Raw genomic sequence first — 8,762 nt, 5'->3', positions numbered from 1 at the left:
TATGCCATATCCATATTACTTAGATCACTAAGTGATCAAGTATATGCCATATCCATATTACTTAGATCACTAAGTGTTTAAGTAATATGGATATGGCATATACTTGATCACTTAGCTAGGATCCACAGCATCCAGTCGAAACTAATCTGCGGTACTTTCACCTAATGACTTAACAACTCATTATAATGTAAAACAATCACTAAATTAAATTGAAAACACAAAACTAAAGGAAAAATAAAAATTAAAACCAAAACACACCCAAACATTTAGTACCGGCTGGTGTTACCAACCGGTACTAATGTCCTGCACGCACCCGGGCCTGGCTCGTGCCACGTGGTGGCACGTTAGCGCCGGTTCGTGCCAAACCGGTACTAAAGGGAAGCCTTTAGTCTCCACTTCATAGTGCCGGTTGCAGAACCGGCACTAAAGGCCCTTACGAACCGGTGATAAAGGCCGGTTCTGCACTAGTGTAGGCCAGGCCAGCTTGGTCCACCTACTGTTGATCCACCACTTAGATAAAGCCCTACAAGCAAATCGTGCAGCGGTGCATCTCTTTTAAATTGGGTGCAAAGTCTTCTTCCTCCCTTGCGTCTCCCTCTGCCAGCCCTTCTAAATGGAGCGCGGAGCAACAGTTGGCATTCAGCTCCACACGCTGATCATGTCGACGCCGCTCTTCGTTCTCCTACTCCTCTGCCTTGCCGCTTTGCTGGGAGACGCCGACGCGCTCATCCTCCATGACTTCCCCAATGGGTTCATCTTTGGCACAGGAAACTCGGCCCTCCAAGTAGTTTACCTCTTTCTGTATGTTGCAAGTGAGCAAAGTCTCATGGTACACCTGTTGGTGGATAGGTGGAAGGGACAGCTGCGAAGATGGGAGGAAGCCCAGCATCTAGGATCCCTATGCTAACTAATCAAACAATGTCAATTTTGTTGTTGACATTAGCATGATGTCACACCTATGAATGAGATGGGTTTAGACACGTACATGTTCTCCATTGCATGGCCCCGACTAATACCAGGTAACCATATAGTAGTTGAGTAGTTCACACCTCTGAATTATTTTTGGATACTGAAGCTACCTTTATGTGGATGGAAGAGGAGAGATCAATATGAAGGGCTTGGAGTACTACAATAACTTAATAGAAGAGCTGATATGGCACGGTAAAGATTGATTTCTCTATCTAAAACTGATGTAAACATATTACAGTAGTGGCAGCCTTTCTTTCCTTGTTGCAAGCTTGAGAAATTCATTTAGATGTTTGATCTCGATGAACCAATATTTCTTGGCATGTGTTGCAGGTCACAATCTACCATTTGGATCTCCCTCAGTCCCTTCGGTACAAATCCAACGGACTGCTCAGCCCCACCATGAAGAGTTGCTTAAACGATAAAATCATGTTCGATACTGATGAGACGTGCAACAATGACTCTACCCAATACCACCGCCTTCAGGGATTGGTCTTTCCTGCTGGCAACATATACAAGACTCGGCCAAAGGTTAAAAGACAAGCGCTATATCCATGGTACATCTACTCCCTCCGTTCCTAAATATAAGTTTTTGTAGAGATTTCACTATGGACCACATACGGATGTATATAGATGCATTTTAAAGTGTAGATTCACTCATTTTGCTCCGTATGTAGTGTATAGTGAAATCTCTACAAAGATTTATATTTAGGAACGGAGGGAGTATATGCTATCATCAAGTACTTTCATAACTTTCTTTTAAGCTATGATGCTACCATGTAATAGATGTATAATGCTATGTGTACCTAAGTATCTGTTAAATTGATTCTAAATTACTCTCACTTACATGGATTGAATGCTTGGCTTGCTCTCGCTTTTGTATACGTAAACCTTTGACAAGGATAGTCTTTGTGAACGTCTTTCATGTTCCGTATGAACGTCTTCCAGTTTTTGCTACTAGTATGTTTGTGGCCTTCAGGCCACAACTTGAAGTTACACGACAATGGGATTAGTGAGCCGACAAACTTCAAATTTGGAGTCTGGCTCCTGGACAAAGCAGCCTGCTACCGTCACTGTGGTGGTAGAGGACCAGGTCGTGACACCTTTTCGACACAAATTTTTTGACGAAAGCCTCGTGAGTCAAGCGATGGGGTAGATGATGGATTCGTGAAGAACCTTGCAGTCCTCTTCATCAGCGAGAAGCTCCGTCCTCGTCACACTAGGGAACAACAGCGAGATACTCTAAAGGCATCAATGCGGACACCTCGCAAAAAAAAAAGCATCGATGCGGACAATTTAGGGCATATATAATGATTGATAAGATAGTCTTATTTTAAGTCTTACATGTAATTTAGAAATGTCAAAAAAAGATGTCTATAATAGATCATTTCTTAGCCTTATCTTCAATAACTAGCTATTGATAAAAACGTGGTGAGACATATTGTGCTAAGAGATCATCTGTGTCTTCTTTTAAATAAGAGAAGACAAACCTTTTTCTTACAAGTTCTCTCTCCTTCACCTCATCATTTATCCTACATGTCACTCCTAAGATAGCATCATTATACATGCCCTTAACAGATAAAAGGATACCCACCCGTTATGTGCTCTGCCTCACCCTTGCCAGATCAAGTCGTGCACTGCGGATCCTTCTCCCGGCATCAGCTCCGATACTAGTAGGATTCTCTTTACAGGTGCACGGGAGGAGTTTTTTTTTAAACTAAACTGACCATCCGTGCGACAAAAAGGAACACGGTCACTTAGCTCACATATCCGTAAACCTTCTGAGATTAGTCAGGTGCTTTTATTATTGTCTTGACATTTTCTTTTCTATTTTTGCAGGAAAACTTTTGATCTATTCATCAAATATCATGGCAGTGCAAAGAACATTAGAACTAACAAAAATTACATACAGATTCATAGACCATCTAGCGACGACTACAAACATTGAAACGAGCCAAATGTGTGTTGTCGTCATCGTCTCTTCATCGCCGCAGCCTGGTAACTTTGTTGTACTATATAGTCGGAAAAACATCATACTAAATCCCAAAAGGACTAGCATATACCAGAACAACAAGCATTGTCGATGAAGATAAGCGTAAATTGGAAGAATCCAACCTATAAATACACGACGCAAATGAACGAATACAGAATCCATACAGATCCGCTAAAGACAAACACCGACCGAATCCCACAAGAACTGTCGGAGACAAACCTTCACACGCCCTGCCACGGCGCTATACGCACCGCCGTGATGAGGGCTAGGCGAAGATAAACTTATTCCATCTTCAGGGAGCCAAGGGTCGGGATCCACCTCACCTCCATGGCCCTAAGGCCATAGGAAGCCAGGAAGATCAGGGCCGGCAGCGGCGAGAGGGATGGAAACCCTAGTTGCTAGAGTCGCTCGTGGGGAGTAGAAGGAAAACTATCTTTCCATCTGTTCATCTTCAATCATGGCATATATTACAACAAACACTAGAAATAATAAAAATCACATCCAGATCTATAGGCCACCTAGCGACGACTACAAGCACTCAATCGAGCCGAAGGCGCGCCGCTGTCATCGCCCCTCCCTCATCGGAGCCGGGCAAAACTTGTTGTAGTATACAGTCGGGAAGTCGTCGTGCTAAAGCGCCATAGGACCAATGCAACCGAATAGCAACCGCCGTCGATAAAGAGTAGCATAGATCAGAAGGATCAATTCTGAAGACACTCGAACGTAGACGAATGATGACCAGATCCAAGCAAATCCAGCAAAGACAGATCCGCCGGAGACACATCTCCACACGCTAGATGCACCACCGAAACGGGGGCTAGGCATGGAGAACTTTATTCCATCTTCAGAGAGCCGCCTGACGAGGACATGTATTGGGGGTAGGGTAACAGGTCTGACCTAAAGGCCCTACCCATGGACACCGTATACTTTGTACTGGGCCCCTGGGCCAGATCGCCGTCCAGATGTACCGCAACTTGAAAGTCACTCGGACGGCGATAACCACTCGGAGCACGCACTTCACTCGACGAGCTCATTCCACTCGACCATGTAACTCACTCGGATATGCAAAGACCAATAGTCAGCATGACGGTTTTGTAGTGGGCAGGCATTATGGCATTGATGCTCCACCGTGTAACATAAGGGGTGAGGGGGTGGCGCACTCTATATAAGCCACCCCACCACTAGACTAGGGGGCTCTTTTCTGCTACCTCTCTCTCTCTCTCTCTCTCTAGTCTCAGGACTTAGCTCAGGCATGGGGATCCGTTCTCTCTCTCGCATACATTGTAATCTCCGGATACATACTCGGATAAAACAAAGCCTCTCCGGAGCACGAGACGTAGGGTTGTTATCTCCATCGTGAGAGGCCCGAACTCGCTAAAACCACCGTGTCACCCATTTGCATCTCGATAGATCATGCTCCTTTACCCTATCCCTTATTATTGTCGGAATCGTTCCCACGACAGTTGGCGCCCACCGTGGGGCATGGCGTCTATCGAGCCATGATGCATATGGTTCTTTCTTCAATCACCGGCAATAGACTAATTTCTGCAGGCAACCCAATCTTTCTTGGGATGATCTCCCGAGATCAAACAATCGCCGCTTCCAATTTTGACTGTTGGAGTCCCGGCCGTCACACAAAAATACTCCTCATCATACAAAAGGATCAGGAAGTTGCTCATCTCATCCTGTCCTCTTTACAATCAATCAATGATTTGCTAATTGGTTTTTGTTTATTTTGCATGTCACACTTGTGAACGACGGAAGGGGAGAGAGCCACGACAATGGATGTCCTCGCAGACGCTCAGCCCCAGTGACTCCCCGTCGGCGCCGCGCTGCAGCACGCCACCGTCGCCCTCCTCAAGATCTTCCTTGGCTCCGACGGTGATGACAAGCAGTGACCCGCGCTCGCCACAGCACGTCACCGCCGACCGCTCCGGCGGCTACGCCGTCATCTCGCTGTCCGGTGACCTGCGCTTGCCGTAGCGCGTCACCGCCGACCGCTCCGGCGGCTAAGCCATCATCTCGCTGTCCGGTGACCCGCACTCGCCATAGCACGTCACCGCCGACCGCTCCGGCGGGCGCAGCGCGACCTGAAATGTCACGGTCAGATTCGCCGTCACCGCCAGCGCCGCCGGGCCGGTTGACATGCTGCTCTACGTCTGCGAGGTACACATTCCGAACTTCTCTCCGGCACCGCCAATGACCCTGTTCCCAGGTACGCAAGTCAATTATAGCAGTTAATTACCTGATTACTTATTGCGATAGTTAAGCTAGCCCATGCAAAAACTTCTCGCCTACGGCCTCAAGTCCTTCGGCCATTAGCCAATCATTTAATGGTCCGCTGGGCATGCAGAGGAGTTAATGCGCCAGTTTTCTCTGCGGTCGATTGATGAGTAATGCGCAGGTTAGTTTGTGCATGCATGCACGGCCTTCCATCCGTGGTCTTTACGCCCTGCCAAATAGCATTCATGCGTGGACACTTTATTAGTCCAACACAAAATATTCGTGGAGGTACCTGTACTTGCTAACTTGCAGGCTTGCTAAAACGAACAAAGTCGCCTGACCGACTCACCATTTATTTCACTCGGCGGATGGCGTTGCGACCAGATCACAACCCAGTTGTGGTTCAGTCGGTCGATTCACCCTTTCGCTCGGCCGGCTAACGAACAGGTTCACTCGGCCGGCTAGCCCAGATGATTTTTTGCACTCTGGACAATTAACGTGCAGGCTTCTCGTTGGTTGGCTTCAGCATGCAACCACCAGCGCCATCTGCCTCGTCGTCGTGTGCGAGGCCATCGTCGAACCTCCATGCACGACCACCGACGCCGTCCGGCTTGTTGTAGTCTCCAGCCTTATCTGCAACGTCATCGACGAACCCCCCACATACGGCCCCTCCCTCCGAGGGCTGGCGGCACTCCGCTTTGATAATGATGAACCCGGCAGACCAAGTCTCCAGCCACTCGGCAGAGGATTAAGGACCTTATCCTCTTCGATCATTTTACAAATTAGCTCACAAATTACTCAACACTCGCTTAATAGTTCCTTTTGTGTTTGAACCCAGGTTCACTCGGACGGGACTTAAGCTCACTAAAACGCATATTCGGATGAATTTGTTCGGATGGATAACAGACCACTTCGGCAGTCGAACACAGACGTTTCAGTCTAGCAACCACTCGGTTGGAAATGTCCTCACAATTCCTCAGTCCCGTGGGAAGCCACTCGGCTAACATGTCTACGTCACTCGGCGCTCGTTTGGGCACGTCTTAAACAACTTACCCATTCGGACGCCCCGTGCGTCGCCACTCCGCGGGACGCGTCTATTCCAATTGGACGTCCCGCGCATCGTCACTCCGCGGGACGCGTCTACTTCACTCGGCCGCCCCGCGCGTCGCCAACGGTTGGTCACCTCATCACCACTCGGCCGCCCCGCGCGTCGCCATCGGTTGGTCACCTCATCGCCACTCGGCCGCCCCGCGCGTCGCCACTCGGTTGGTCACCTCTTCACCACTCGGTCGCCCCGCGCGTCGCCATCGGTTGGTCACCTCATCACCACTCGGCCGCCCTGGGCGTCGCCACTCGGTTGGTCACCTCATCACCACTCGGCCGCCCCACGCGTCGCCACTCGGTTGGTCACCTTATCACCACTCGGCCGCTCCGCGCGTCGCCTCTCGGTTGGTCACCTCATCACCACTCGGCCGCCCCGCGCGTCGCCATCGGTTGGTCACCTCATCACCATCGGCCGCCCCGCGCATCGCCACTCGGTTGGTCACCTCATCACCACTCGGCCGCTCCGCGCGTGTCCTCTCGGTTGGCCACCTCATCACCACTCGGCCGCCCCGCGCGTCGCCATCGGTTGGTCACCTCATCACCACTCGGCCACCCCGTGCGTCGCCACCGGTTGGTCACCACATCACCACTCGGCCACCCGGGGCGTCGCCATCGGTTGGTCACCTCATCACCACTCGGCCGCCTCGCGCGTCGCCATCGGTTGGTCACCTCATCACCACTCGGCCGCCCCGCGCGTCGCCACTCGGTTGGTCACCTCATCACCACTCGGCCGTCCCGCGCGTCCCCACCCGGTTGGTCACCTCATCACCACTTGGCCGCTCCGCGCGTCGGCTCTTGGTTGGTCACCTCATCACCACTCGGCCGCTCCGCGCGTCGCCACGCAGTTGGTCACCTCATCACCACTCGGCCGCCCCGCGCGTCGCCATCGGTTGGTCACCTCATCATCACTCGGCCGCCCCGTGCGTCGCCAACGGTTGATCACCTCATCACCACTCGGCCGCCCCGCGCGTCGCCATCGGTTGGTCACCTCGTCATCACTCGGCCACCCCGCATGTCGCCATCGGTTGGTCACCTCATCACCACTCGGCCGCCCTGCGCGTCGCCACTCGGTTGGTCACCTCATCACCACTCGGCCGCCCCGCGCGGTGACACTCGGTTGGTCACCTCATCACCACTTGGCCGCTCCGCGCGTCGCCTCTTGGCTGGCCACCTCATCACCACTCGGCCGCTCTGCGCGTCGCCTCTCGGTTGGTCACCTCATCACCACTCGGCCACCCCGCACGTCGCCTATCGGGTGGTCACATCCTCGCCACTCGGCTGCCCCGTGCGTCGCCACTCGGTTGGACACATCTACATCAATCGGTTGTCCCGCTCATTGCTATCGGTTGAACACATCCTCACCACTCGACCACTCGCGTGCCTTCAGACAGCTAAGTTGTTTTACATTCTGTTATTTCCATCTTCCCGAGTATCCCGTAATTCGCATTTCACGTTCAGTCGGGGGCCACGCCACCGAGTGTACCTCTACGCTCGGCTGCTTATTTTCACATACTTGCTTAGTACTGGTTATTTGACTCCCGAGTCCACCTTCCATTTTAGCGCATACATCATTCACGAACACCATGTGTCGTTCTTCATTTTGAGTTTGCATCGGTCCTCCGGAGCTGCAACTAAGTCGAAACACTGCACTTCCATTTTATTTGAGTCAGTATTCGAGTGAGTTCAGTCGGATCCGTCGCTTCGACAAGTACGAATGGATCCTTCGCTCTTTCAGACTCTTGCTGGTTAACCAGCAAGCCCCTTGCACTCCCAGCGGGTGTCTATGGGTGTTATTCACACAAATCATTTCAGCACACATCAAATTTCCTCGAGAAATTATTTCGTTGGCTTGTGCCATTTTTTTACACAAGTTGCGCGATCACTCGACGGCCCTATGCGCCAACTTCATCGCTCCTCGGACTCGGTCACCATACCGGTCCCAGTGCACCACAACACCGACCTTGTCGCTCTGTTGACCTCAAACGCATCCGGCCAACCCCTCTGTGGAATCCTCTTCATCGAGTCAATGATATAGACCTCATCAGGCATGAGACAGATAAGTCCCTTTTATAATTAAACTTCACACTTCACTCTTTTGCGAGTTTGCCTCTTTCGAGCCTCACTCGGAAGCTTCTCCTCATCTTTACCCGAGTCCGACTCGATGAATTGCAAATCATCCATTCAAAACTATATTTCTCGTATTCCGACATGTCCGTTGTCGAAGCCTGTAGTACGCTCGGGGGCTACGCCGCACTCGGGGGCTGCATCTCATTTGGAATAACACTCTCCTGGGTAGTGGAGTACTTCATCACCAGTCAGATCCTTCACTTCAACAAGTACATTCGATCCGCCACTTTGACATGTTTTATAACCACCCAGATGCTCTGCACGCCATCTTCATTCCTACTCAGACTCAGTTGTCACGCCGGTCTTGTTGTGTCGCAACCACACTACACCGACCCCATCGCTACATTAG

Source organism: Aegilops tauschii, chromosome 2, assembly GCF_002575655.3.
Source record: "Aegilops tauschii subsp. strangulata cultivar AL8/78 chromosome 2, Aet v6.0, whole genome shotgun sequence".
Taxonomy (NCBI): domain Eukaryota; kingdom Viridiplantae; phylum Streptophyta; class Magnoliopsida; order Poales; family Poaceae; genus Aegilops; species Aegilops tauschii.
Note: the sequence above shows the minus strand (reverse complement) of the source record.